This window comes from Thamnophis sirtalis, unplaced genomic scaffold, assembly GCF_051295495.1.
Source record: "Thamnophis sirtalis isolate CommonGarterSnake01/CBP01778 unplaced genomic scaffold, rThaSir2_p1.2 scaffold_3, whole genome shotgun sequence".
Classification (NCBI taxonomy): domain Eukaryota; kingdom Metazoa; phylum Chordata; class Lepidosauria; order Squamata; family Natricidae; genus Thamnophis; species Thamnophis sirtalis.
In genome coordinates, this window is record NW_028261383.1 from 69,192,304 (window position 1) to 69,206,717 (window position 14,414).

Genomic DNA, 14,414 nt, shown 5'->3' on the forward strand with positions numbered 1-14,414 from the left:
CAGCAAATTCAAATGACACTGAAGGATAGCAGCTCTTACCTGCACCCAACACTCAAAATACATCACTCATTGATTACTGGGATTTAATCTGTGTGAAAAGATTACCATCTCTCTCATGCAAATCTCTAGAGACCATGGTTTCTCAGTGTGTGAATTTCAACTTCCATGTTGCATGGTGGCAAGTCCACACATATCCAGATTGTCAAGTTTGAAAAACACTGGAGATATAGAACCCAGATGACACACTATTAAATGAAAAAGGGGGGGGGGAATAGAAAAAAATCAATATATAAGTATATGTTCAAGAATGAGACATAGATAAAAAACTAGGTAGGATATGATAGTGAAGAAAAGAGAACGGGATATGATTAGTATAAAATTATATCCGGGCTTGCGGGAGTATCATCCCGAAAATACACCAATTGAGAGATAAAAAGAGATACCACAACAACAGAAAAGGAAAAGAAGAGAGAAGAGAGGAAAGGAAAGAAAGAGGAAAGGAGAGGAAGACTGGAAGGGATAGAAAGAGGAGGGAGAGGAGGGAAGGGAAGAAGAGAGGAGTAGGGGAGAGGCAAGAGAAGAATGGAAGAGAAAGGAGAGGAGGAAGGAAGAAAATAGAGAAGGGAGGGACAGAGAAAAGAAAGGAAAAGCAGGGTGGTGATAACACAAAATAGGTGTATGGGATGGTAAACAAAGCAACCCAGAAAGTATATTTTAACTTTCTATATGGAAAAACAAATATGCAAAAGTGATAAACATAAATAAGAATTATAACTATGTGAATGTATACCTGTAACGGTATGTGAGATTAAAAATAAAAATAACTTTTCTAAAAGTTTGAGAAACACTGTTTCACCACTTTGAAAACCGCTTCACTCTTTCCACACGTTTCCCCAGGTCTGTCCTCTTGCTTCTATTATTGTACTGTTTGAAATCACTAGATTTCCTTCCATAGCAATGAAATCACTAGATTTCCTTCCATAGCAATAGGTGTCAAAGTCTAACTGGATTTATATCTTTGAGTGATATTGGAATAGGAATGAATTTATCTCCTTCATGGACTGGGAATGAAATGAAGACACCATTAGAGAGTCATGGCAGAGCAAAAAAAATGCTCCTATGGTACATTTATGATGTGCTAGAAAGGGGCAACTAGTAAAATAGCAATGCATGATCTGCATCTTCTGGTTGTGATGACATCTCTCAATCCTCTTAAGACAGTCAGCTTAGTACAGTGATTAAGGCACCAGGCTAGAAACCAGGAGATTGTGAGTTCAGGTTCCATTTTAGGCACAAGTTGCCTAAGGTGACCTTGGGCCAGCTATTCTTTCTCAACCTAGGAAGACCGTAAAAGCAAACTACTTCTGAAATTTTGCTAAGATAACTTCAGGGACTTGTCCAGGTGGTTGAAAGAAGTCAGCACTGACTGGAAGGCATCCTCCTTCCCCAAAGTCCTAGTAGCTGGTGGTCTTCAGAAGGGCTGGTTATCAGGTAATAAGGCAATGAGGGCAAAAGGGGCAGTGCGGATGAGGGAGGACAAATATTTAGATGCTAAGTCCTAGCCTTCAACTGGAAATTTTTCACTGCAAAGGTTGAATATAAAGGAGCGTTCAGTCTACTCTACACCCAAAACGGAAAGGCTAACAGCCGTGACTTCGTGCAGCATAAGACAGTCCAGGTCCTTGGAAGAGCATCTCAGTGAAGGTTTTCGCATTTCCCGCCACAAGACCAGGCCCGCAAAGGCGGCCTCCCGCGCCACGCAGGCGCGCTGGCAGCTCCTTCCCTTCCCCAGCCGCCGGTGCCTTTCCTTCGCCGCGGCTGCCCATCTCCTCCCCTCCTGCGGGCCTTCTCCAATGCCGGCCTGGGCCGGCGCCGGGAGGAGGTGCAGGAGCGCCGGATGGGGTTCTCCGGGCGCCGGCCCTGATCAGGTGGGTTCGCCGGTGAGTTCGGTATCGCGTGTCTGGCTTCCTCGGCGGCGGCTCGCATCTCGCAGCTGGTTTTCAACCGAGGCTCAGCCCCCTCGGTGCTGGGGTTTGCTAGGGCCCTGTGGCTTCTCTTCACCCCCCGCCCCCCGATATTCCATAGTAGGCCCTGCCTCTGGGCCAGCTCTCGAATTGGTCCTCCTCCTCCTCATTGTTTTTTTTTTTTTACAAGATGTCTTAAGTGCTCATCTTCTCAACACTTGAGCATTCTATATTGTCTTCTTCATTTCCTGCTACTCCAATAGAAGCAAACAGGTGTGTGTGTGTGTGTGTGTGTGTGTGTGTAAATATAAACATATTATATACATATAAATATATACATAATATATACATATAAATAAAGATACCCCTCAGTGCTTAATAGCTATTAGCTTCATTTGAACTGCTGGAAATCTGTGTTCAGATGTTTTTTACTCATTTCAAAGCATTTAATACTAAACATCCCAATTGTACAGTTTTTTTTTTTTTACAATTTGCTTTTGGCTGTTTCCAGACAGTAATATTATATTTCCTCTTGCAGAAATACCATAACTTTGGTATTTATTTTTCCAACATTAAGTATTCTAAAGTCCCATTATTGACTTTTATGTGAGATAAACATCCATTTTATATTCACATTGGTAAGTTAAAAAATAATGGTGCTGAACCAATCACATGTTATTTTTTGAAAATTTCATTTATATATTAATTTTTTTAAAAAAAATCTAAGAGGCCAGAACTGACCAGAATGTTCACGGAACTTTTTTCCAAATTTTTCCTGTGCAATATAAGATTTAATTTCTCCCTTTCATTTAGTGGCTCAGAAAATCTGACCGTGTAAGAAAATAAATAGTAATGAAACTATTCTTAAGTTTTTTACTGCCTAAAATAAAAAGATTGATCCATCCTTTTTTTAATACTACATTTTACTTCGAGTAATTTACTTCCTTATGCCCCTGTTCTACCTCATTAAAAAAAGCCTTGAGTGCAAATATCGAAATTCATCTAATTCATTTGGTACTTGCATAATCCCATTGGTGGAATTAAGCAGTATTAAAATATTGTAAAATTCAAGGAATTATATTTGTCTTGAGATAGGAGTGTATTTCTTCAATGATGTGGTTTGTCATTATTTCATAATAAAATGTTTCATCCTTACTTTGCACTTAAGTATCTGATCTATTTTATACATAAATATTTTTATTTGTGAGGTTTGGTGAATTTGGGATGGCATTATTGTTTATATTACCAATTTTTTGGAGTTTATTAAAACTGATTCAAATTACAGGGTGTATGTATACTACATTTATAAAAACTGCCCTTGAATTCTTCATTTTTAATATTATTTTACACATATTACCATTTTCTGCATTAACTAATAATAAAAGGTGATAGACTAGATAGCATACTGATGACAGAAAAAAATTTTTTTTCTTTTGTGCTGTTGATGCTTAGTTTATTAGAGAGAACATTTGTTTTAGCAGCTTTGCATTGTTGCCTATAAAAACTGGGTGCCAAACCTGTGGGGTAATTGGTCTCAGGATAGTATATACAATTAAACCAAGCATTTTCAATTGCTTTTGAAGCAATATTTTCATCTTATTTTTCTCAACGGTAACTCTCTTGTGGTAATTGTATGTGTTAGATAACAAGAGAATATATAAACAAATGAGGCAATATTTAAGTATTCCTGCTTTACTATTATCTGTAAAGAATGCACAACTTAATTCAGAAGCACATTATAAACAAAGTGGCCAGAATTGCAGCTTATTTCTCTATGTAGTTAATTTTCCCATGTTGGCATCTAGCCTGTGTTATTTAAAAATTATTACTGTTCTGTTCCGTTATGGTTAATACAAAACACATTGATTATTCAGGCAATATTATACATAAGCATCTTTTTTTCAGTTACCATAAGTTTCAGAGTTAGACATGTTAAAAATGATTAAAACAATACATTTCAGCATTAAAAGTAGCAGAAAAATGTAATGTGCAAAAGTAAATAGTGCAGTGCTTAATCTCCAAAAATCTAAAACTGATCTAAAATAAGCATAATAAGGTGCCGGTGGGGGAGACTAAATAGAATTTTAAAATCCTTATCGGATATCAGAATCCAGCAAATTAAGAACTGTCAAAAACTTTCTATGAATGACATTGCATTTTTCGAGGATGGTACTATGCCCACTTTGAGCAGTCATTTGCCAAATGTGAGTATGTAATAACACTGCAAAAATTGTAGTTCCATGAATGCTTTATTCTTAAAAATAGCACTTTCAATTGACGGCGGAAGCAAATCAGAAATTAGTAAAGATAGCAGAGTAGCAGCACCATATGCTTGGACATTTTCAGTTAATACCAAGTGTTGACTGCTTCTGATTCAAAAGAAGAAAGCTGCTTCAGAATACACAGAGACATTCATGCAACTTCAATCTGCTTCCTTTTAAAGCAAGTTCATTTTTTCTGATATTGTCCTGCTGTGGATGACCATGTGATCCTGTGAATAGATGCAGCTGCTTTAAGGAACTGCAGAAAGGTAGTATGTTTGCACACCTGTCTGTTCTGAAGCACTTCGTTATATTTGTGTCTGAAATGCTGAGCTCCAGTTAGTATTGCAGGTAACAACCACTTGTTCAGCATCTGGTTGAATTACAATGGTGCTCAGTGAGTTTTACTTATTTACTTATTATTATTGAAATAATGGCTGTCACAGCATTCCTCTAGTCATGTGATTGTTATTTGAACACTTTGTAACCGTGACCCGTCAAAAGCGCGGAGGACAAAATCGCGCTCGACGAAAGCGCGCATGTGACGTCATCACAGCGCGACGAAAAAAATTAAAAATTGAAATAAAATTAAAATTAAAGCAAGCCGATTCACATAAAGGTAAGGGTTAGGTTAAGGGTTAGGGTTAGGTTAAGGGTTAGGGTCAGGTTTAGAGCGCTAGCGTTAGGTTTAGCGTTAGGTTAAGGGTTAGCGTTAGGTTTTTCGTTACGTTAACGGTTAGGTTTAGGGTTAGATTTAGGGTTAGGTTAAGGGTTAGGGTTAGGTTTAGGGTTAGGTTTAGGGTTAGGTTTGGGGGGGTTAGGGGAAGGTTTTAGCTTTATTTTTACATTTTTCGATCACAGCGCGATGTTTTCGTCGCGCTGTGATGACGTCAAATGCGCGCTTTCGTCGAGCGCGATTTTGTCCTCCGCGATTTTGTGGTGGAACCTTTGTAACTGGTTTGCATTTATGACAATTGCATTGTTCCATAGTAGGTATTCACTGTTTGTGAACTTTCCTGCTAGCTTCCCACAACTCTGGTAAGTTTCCAACACTTGGCAGTGCCATCCCAAGCCCTATCACACTGATGCCACTGATCAATGGCTCCTTGTGCACCATTCACCACCTGGGAGCAGCCACTTACCTGCCCACTTACCAGTCATCTGGGACTTGCAATTTCCTGCTAACTTCTCCACTGACTTTTATTGTTGAAAACCAGAAGGAGTTGGGAGGACAGTCTCACTTAGCAACCCTTGTTTAAAAACAGCAATGGAAACTGCTGCTATTGTCACTAAGCAATGTACTCAGGTGATATCTGGCTTTGCAACCATATTGCTTTGCAATGGAAATGCTGGCCCCAGTTACCATAGTTAACCGAAGAGTATCTGTATTGTCCCGGCGTTTTGTACTAACAGAAGTATCTGGACTGTCTTCAAGAGCAACAACTCATAAGTCACTTTTTAAATAACTTATTTGCATGATATTGTTCCAAATCAGTAAAATGGGATGTTTTTGCAATACTTTGCATGCTTTGTGGCTGAATTCATGGATATTTTCTCCCTTGTGGTAGAGTACCTATTAATATTTACTTATTTCCAGAACAATAGAATCATAGGACTAGAAGCAACCTTGGATACCTTCTAATTTGTCAGGGATGGAATAAGGACTCCTGCTTTGCCCTAGGCATGAGTCCTTATTCCATCCCTGACAAATGGTTGTTCAATCTTTTCTTGAGAACCTCCACTGATGTCTTATGATATCTTTTAAACATGCCTATTCATACATTAAAAAGAAAGATACAGTGTTTGGATATCGGAATAGTAATTAAAGCCCATTTTTTAGTGTACATCAAGTAATAATGTGCTAATTGTTACTAATAATTATTTGATTTTGCCTTGTGTGAATGGCATTCCCCCCTTACTGGTCCTTGAATCCCTGAGAGACAAGCCATCTTCTGCTGCAGATCATGCAGTGATGATCTGAGATATCGATACACATTCAATCTACTTGAGAATGAATAAAAACCTGAATGAATAGAAACTGAATGAATAGAAAATGACATTTTATTTTAAGTGAAGATAAGATTGTACTGTATCTCTTCCTTACCCAATTCATACTTACATAGAGTGTCTGTGAATAGAACCAGCTATTGCATTCGTATTGTTCTTATGCAAAAATATCTATTGAAGAGGTAAAAAAGATAATCCCGCAATTCAAGCTCAGATCCTGAAATATAGAGAGAGTCATCCACGCTGTTTCCTTGGCAACAATATTGAAGTGGTTTGACATTACTGTACTACTATTACTACTACCTTTTATCCTGTTAATTATTCTGCTCTGGTATTAGTAACAAAGAAAATGACACTAAAATAAAAGCAAGGGTTGGAAACCTTTTAGTGGCCAAAGGCCACATTTAACTTTTTTTGACAGGTCAAAAGTAACAGTGAGAAAGATAATGAAGAATGGATGGAGAGATGTTCATATATGTGATCAGAGCCAAGATTTTATGCTTTTTCTGTTTTACATTTTTTAAATGTAGTTTAGGAAAAGTAGAAGGATGTTTTGCACTTTTAAATGTGCTCACTACAATGAGCCAAAGCCATACCTTTATTAGAAACTCAAGAGTTTTTGCCTAATAGTCAGAGACAAATTGTTAGTTGATAGAATATTTTTAGACTTAATTAGATTGCAGAATTAGGCCCCATACATGCAATAGCTGCCTCTAGAAACTTAATGTTTGCATAATTAGAATAGATACTTCTCTCTAAATTTTTGTGAATTTAAATTACCATACTCTAGTGGAATTATATCATAATGAATACAGTGACTCATACATTGTCAGTAATGTAAAAAGAACAATCATTAGAACAAGCACATTTGTTGCTAAAATATAATTTCATTTTAGCTTATAGACTGCTCTACATGCAATTTACAGGGGGAGGGGTTGAGTTATGATACAGTGTCCAAAATTACTGTATTTTTCATAGTTTAAAACGCATCTTCCCCCCCTCTCCAAAAGAAGGTGAAAATCTGGGTTATACACTGAATATAGCATTTTTAGCCTCCTGAAACCCTGCCCTGAGCATTCCGTTTTTCGCAAAAATGGATATGCAGAGGGTTTGGGTGGCCTGCAAAGTGCTCCTGGGGGCCAGGGAGGGAAAATGATTGAAAACAGGCCCATTTTTCACAAAAACGGGGGTGTTTTTGCCTTCCTCAGCCCCCAGGAGCACTCTGCTGGCCTTCCAAACTCTTTGCACACCCCGTTTTTTGCAAGAAATGGGACTGTTTTTGCAAAAAAAAAACAGGCCATTTTTTGCTTGTTTTTTCACTCCCCAGCCCCCAGGAATACTCTACAAGCCTCCCAAAGCCTCTGCACATCCCCCCCTTTTTTTTTTTTGCAAAAAACGGTCCTGTTTTTGCCCCCCCAGCCCCCAGGAGCACTTTGCAGGCCTCTCAAACTCTGTATGTCCCATTTTTCATAAAACAACTGGGCATGCAGAGGGTTTGGGAGATCTTCAGAGTGCTCCCTGGGGGCTGGGGAGGGCATACACCCCCCCCTTTAAAAAAAACCTGTTTAAAATGTTGGTGCATCTTATAGTCCGAAAAATATGGTATTTATCAGGTTTTGGCAGCTGCATTTATTTTATCCTTTTATTCATTTCAGTTACTATATTTACTATAACTAGATTAAGATATTTAGGTTATATTTTGTCAGACAAGAAAAGAGTATGTTGGAGTTACTACTTTCATGCTCCCTTACATTTGTTTTTTCTTTCTAAATAATGAACATTTCAGAAAGAATGTTAATATAGCAGAAATAAATTGAATGCACTTTCATTCAGTCTATTGAACTGAATAGAAACAGTGGATTGTATTGTAAATCTGGATCTAGATAGGCAGTCATAAAGTCATACAAAATATAAGTTAAAAATGAATGATATTTTTATAAATTATATTAGAAATGAATATATACGTACTTGAATAATATTTACATTATATAAATACAGACATACACATACACACACACACACACACACACACAGGATGGTAACTGTTAATGGCTATGACACTTTATATTTTTCTCCTTTTTGTTGCATTTTTTAAGTTTGAAAGCAGTTTTTATGCATAGTTTTATGTGTATTTGCATTATAGTTAACTTTGTGATTAATTTTTTCATTTTCTGTTGTTTAAAGCAATAAAATTATTTTTTTATAAAGGTATTCTTATTATATATTTATAATTAATATAATCTTATTAACCCCGACAATTTAAAATCAATTGGATTTCAAAATAGTAAAAATGTTGCATTATGACTTTTCTTTAAAAGTGATATTAATATAAGAATCTTGGGTTATTCTCTTTTTATTTGTTAGCTATGTTTTTCTTTTATCTCAAAACTTGACATTTTCAAGGTTTAATGTATAATGAACAGAATACATGCAAAATAACATGTAATACAATAAAATGAGAAGAAACAGAAGAACAGAAAATAAAATTGAATGCAGTTTCAATCTAGATAAATATTAGTATTGTATTTTTTACTTACTATGCAGCACAGCACAAGAAACTAAGCTGTTAATGACTCTTCCAAGATTACCTTTATAAATCCAATTAAGCACAGCAAAAACTGCACTGCTCCTTTAGTAACCTTATGGTGCAAGCAGATCCTCTATCATGGTTTAGTTTTTATGATTAAGCAGAACTGAGAGTAATGGAAGAGTCCACCATTACTAGTTCTTTTTCCTGGGTTACAGGTAAGTGAGGCAACGTGAAATTATTGTGCACTGCTTCTTAAAATTCATTTGAAGTAAGGATAGAGTGCAAAATTCTGTGTAAAATTAGGATTTATGAAAAGTTCAGATATAAAAGAACTACTCAATTTGTTGAAAAATAGGCAAGTTATAAAAGAAAATATAGGTGTAGTTATTGAATCCATATACAAACTGGTAATTCTAATAAAATTGAAAAAAGTGAAATTTTTATTTTGTGAAGCAATTTTTATGTACAATTCATTAATATTCCATTATGGTTTTTAATGTTCATTTTTAGATTAAAATGTGTTCAGCTTACTGCAAAATTTCTGAACATTGTTATGCTACGGCAGGGGTGTCCAAACTTTTTGCAAGGAGGGCCAGATTTGGTGAGGTGAAAATTTGTGGGGCCGACCATTCAGCCTGACATTCTTTGAATCATTAACATTAATGTGTGGTTAATCAGCCAGCGGGGATAAGTGACAGGCTGAGCTGGTAGGGAGAAGAGGCTGCGGGCCACTCGAAATTTGAAAACAGGCTGCAATTGGCCTTCGGGCCGGACATTAGACATGCCTGTGCTAGGATATGATAGTATTCTGGCAATTTGATTATATATTGCTAATTAATATTTTTGTTTTTAATTGTAAGCCATTTCCAAATGCTGAATAATACAACTTTATACTTTTTGATATATTGTAAGCCATGATGACAGTGTATCATAAAGTTTAATGAATAAGTAAAATCTATGATTAAAACAGATAAAGAATGCCTTTTAGTAAGGAAAGGGTCTTGGATGTTGGAATACTTTATACTTATGTTATTTTAAAATATTGTTCTGGGTTCATCTGGCATCTTAGAAGAAAGAATTGTTATTTTTCCAAAGATACGTACTTTCCATATACCAACATGCATAGTGTAAATCTGTGGACTTTAATGCATACATTAGAGTACTGGATGCTGTAGTTTTCTCTGCTACTTCTCTATATCAAAATTTCTGCCTGGAATACAGTGACTCAGGTTTGAAGTAATGGCGGTTACCAACACTTCAAGTTCAAATGCCACTTTATACCAGTGGGGGGTTTCAAATTTTTTGGGAACCTCTTCTGTAGGTGTGGCCTGCTTTGTGGGAGTGGCTTGCCATCCATGTGGCTGGGTGGGAGTGGCTTGCCGGCCATGTGACTGGGTGGGAGTGGCTTGCTGGCCATGTGACCAGATGGGTGTGGCTTGGCAGTCATGTGACTGGGTGGGAGTGACCAAGATGATGTCACTGAATTCTTTGCCCCAAGGGATGATTTACAAAAAGATATAAAAAAGGAAATGTATTATTTTGTGTACTTACTACTTAAATAAGATTAAAATAAATACACAAAACAATAAAAGAGCTACTTACAGAAGGAAGATGACTGTCCTTGCCAGTCTTCAATATCACTGACTCCAGTGAATGGCCTGCACAAAGAAGAGACACAGAAATGAATTCTTTCATTGCATGCACATTAGGATGAAACCAGCACACAAAATAATAGAAAAGGAAGATTACTGTCCTTTTGTGTGTTGAAGTCACCCACTGACCACCTTGCTCCAATGAATGGCTTGCACAAAGAGATACAGAAAGGAAGACTTTAATTGCTTGCACTACTATATTAAGGATGAAACAAGCACACAAAGCAATAAAACAGCTACTTACATAGGAAAGATGACAGTCATACTCTGTTGTCTCTTAAGCCTGTTAAATAATACGAACTACAGAAGAAATAAAACAATATTGGACTTGATTGTGGTTGTAAGCTGAGGACTACATTAAAGGTAACAGAAGGGACCTCTGTTTTCACCCAACAATGTACAGTCTTTTCAGGAAGGATGTTCCCCAACAAACAGGAAATATATAGTTTTTCATCTAAGAAGTTAGATCAAGAACTAATATCATAGGTAGATTCACAGAGCAATACAGATTTCTTTTTCTGAAATTTATTTCTCAGTTCAAAAAACAGGAATATATGAACTAGGTTAAGTATTTAGGACAGACCAAGTAGCTATTCAAGAGTTAGTGGTGTCGTGGTTAGAAGCAATAGTAAAGCAAGATATGGATTTAAAACCAGTAATATTTAGTTGGGCATTTCAAAGGGAATACAATACATATTTAATTTTACACATGTTAACAGCTGCTGGAATCATGTTTGCACAACAGCGGAATAACAAAGATATGAAAATGAATAAATATTACAATGTGCAGGAATGAATAAATTGACAATTAAAATCAAGAAGGCTTTGAATACTTTTTCACGTGAGATTTGTTTTATCAATTTTATCAACTAACAGAAACAGAAATTAGAAATCTAAAAGTATGAAAGAAAACACCAATTATGTAAGGGAAGGTCACTAAGATGTATAAGGAAATATTATTAGTACTTGATCATTATTAATGTGTAGATAACTGCGGGACATTACACACCCACACACACAAACTACGACAGTGCCAGGAAACACCAAAAAATAACAATTTTCCCCCAAAAGACTGCAGATGAAACCAGTTTTTTCCCTAACCCTAAGGACAGGAAAGACAAAGCCACTGGAATAAAAACTATCAAGGCATTGTGTGAAATTATAAAGGACAGTGCTAGGAAGCTCACAGAACCAGGAACCACAATTACCTAAACAACCAGGTATCACACAGAAACACACAAAATCTGGCAAAGCTGCCTTGCACCAACCTGGCCTGCCCATAGAAAAGCACCCACCTTGAGACACATAAACTATGCACCAAGTCGGTGTTGGTGGGGGGGGCAGAGATCGTCCCTGAGGCCCCTAACTTATGGGGTGCCGCAGGGGTCGGTCCTATCCCCCCTACTATTTAACATTTACATGAAACCGCTGGGCGAGATCATCCGAAGGCACGGGATAAAATATCACCAATATGCGGACGATACACAGTTGTATCTGTCCGCCCCGTGCCAACTCAATGAAGCGGTAGACGTGATGAACCGGGGTCTCGAGGCCGTTAAAGACTGGATGAGAGCAAACAAGCTGATACTCAACCCAGACAAGACCGAGTGGCTGTTGTGTTTTCCTCCCAAAAATTTGACCAACATACCATCACTCAGGCTGGGGGGACAAAACTTACACCCCTCAGGAAGGGCCCGCAACTTGGGAGTCCTTCTGGACCCACAGCTGACTTTTGACCACCATCTCTCAGCTGTGACCAGGGGGGCATTTGCCCAGGTTCGCCTGGTGCGCCAGTTGCGGCCCTACCTGAATCGGGAGGCCCTCACAACAGTCACTCGAGCCCTTGTGATCTCCAGGCTGGAATACTGTAATGTGCTCTACATGGGGCTGCCCTTGAAGAGCATCCGGAGACTTCAGCTAGTCCAGAATGCGGCCGCGCGAGTGATCGTGGGCGCACCACGGTTCGCCCACATAACACCGATCCTCCGCGAGCTGCACTGGCTACCTGTCGATCTCCGGGTGCACTTCAAGGTCCTACTCACCACCTATAAAGCGCTCCATGGTAGTGGATCTGGCTATTTGAGAGACCGCCTTCTGCCAATTACCTCCCTGCGTCCCATCAGATCACATAGAGTTGGCCTCCTCCGTATTCCATCCGCCAGTCAGTGCCGACTGGCGACTACCCGGAGGAGAGCCTTCTCTGTTGCGGCTCCGACACTATGGAACAATCTCCCCGTGGAGATTCGTACCCTCACCACCGTCCAGGCCTTCTGCACAGCCCTCAAGAACTGGCTAGCCCGTCAGGTCTGGGGCTAAGCCTATTTTCGCCCCTCCCGAATGTTGAGTGAATGTTGAGTTTTATTGTTTAATTTATTTTTGTTCACATTTCTTTTTGCACTGTCCTACACTCCCTTTCCTTTGTGATTGTAAGCCGCCCTGAGTCCCCTCAGGGAAAAGGGCGGCCTATAAATGTTCAATAAAAACCTGCACACTTAAAAGCAACATATTGCATCACAAATAAAACATTTGCAAAAAGGAATAACATTTCTTGTAATAAACATATTCTATCAACAATAGATAAATAAAAATTCCCTAAAAATATTTTTAAAGATATTCTATAAATAATAAAAAAATCCTTAAAAACCATTTAAAAATATTCCATACACAATAATTTAAAATAAATCCATTTTAAAGTATTCCACACGCAATAATTTAAAATAAATCCATTTTAAAATATTCCACACACAATAATTTAAAATAAAACCAGTTAAAAGTATTTCACACACAATAATTGAAGGCCTTCCTTCTCGAAAGCTGTGAACTGACATACGCCAGCCTCCCACCACCACCACTCCCCCTCGCACTTAGTTGCTTACCTGAGGGAAGCAGCAAGCTTCTGGAAGGCGAAGCAAAGGGAGAACCCGATCAGCAAGCGTGATGCGCCAGCTGCTTGGGATGTTGGCTGTTGGTGCAGCGCTATCAAACGGGTGTTAGAGGGGGTCAACTCCAGCCCGCTCTCTGATTGGCTGGACAGTGAGTGGAGGGCTGGGCTAGTTTAGTATGGACGGGTGGTGGAGCGAGCCAGCTGCAACGGAATGGGTGGGGCGAGTGAGCAACAGGGCCGGGCAGGCGTTACTTCTGGGTGGAATTTTTTCTAACCGGTACGGTAGATTGACAAACCTCTTCTACCGAACCAGTTAGAACCAGCAGGAACCCATCTCTGCTTTATACCATTATTTTTTTAATGAATATTTTTATTTCCATTTTCATTTTCGTAACACACACTCACATGTATACTATGCATAGCCCGTATCATATGGTATTAAATAATAATTACATCAGTTCCTCTTGTCAACAATGCTCAGAAAAATAGAAACCCATTATAGCTCTTCTGCTCTCCATATACCTCTTTCTTCTACCACCGTCCAACTTTCTATCTTCCCTCCATCATCCTTTTCTACTCTACTTCCCCTCCCTTTCTACTACTACTCTCTCTACAATCCACTCCTCCTTATCCTTCTCATCTTCCCCCCTTACCCTCTCTCCTATCCTTCTCTTCCTATCTTTCTTCTCCCTTCTGTTTCCCACTCCTCCTCTCCTTGGTGTATTTCCGCTACATGTCAATATGCTTAAGATATCCTAGTTTTGAAAAAGAAAAAGAAAAAAATAGTAATAATAATAGCAATGAAAATATAAGAAAAAAAAACAGTATACATGTGGGGTCAAATTACATTAAAATCTAACGCGTCTCATCAAACCTAATATATATCCCTCCCCCCCAACCTCCCCCCCAACCTCCCCACCCCCCTGGTTTCCCAGAACCCATACACGGTATAGATTTTTAACAAACAGTCTAAAATATATTGGAAAAAAGAATAAGAAATTAATAACATCTTTACATTGAACTTAGCTCCTCCTTGCTAAGCTAACTTTAAACAATTTAAATCATTCCTGATCTTAAGCATAAGCTATCTGGAATTTCTTAGTCCCGTATTTATTT

The 14,414-nt window shown here is 38.3% G+C and overlaps 1 protein-coding gene across 1 annotated transcript in view; it reads left to right on the plus strand.

The window, feature by feature from the left end:
• Nucleotides 1-1,799: 1,799 nt before the first annotated feature.
• PTPDC1 (protein tyrosine phosphatase domain containing 1) overlaps nt 1,800-14,414 on the plus strand; it is a 53,728-nt gene continuing 41,113 nt past the window's right edge. Inside the window, exon 1 of the mRNA XM_087709080.1 lies at nt 1,800-1,928. The gene's annotated coding sequence lies outside the window, so the exon portion shown is untranslated. The remainder of the gene's footprint in view (nt 1,929-14,414) is intronic.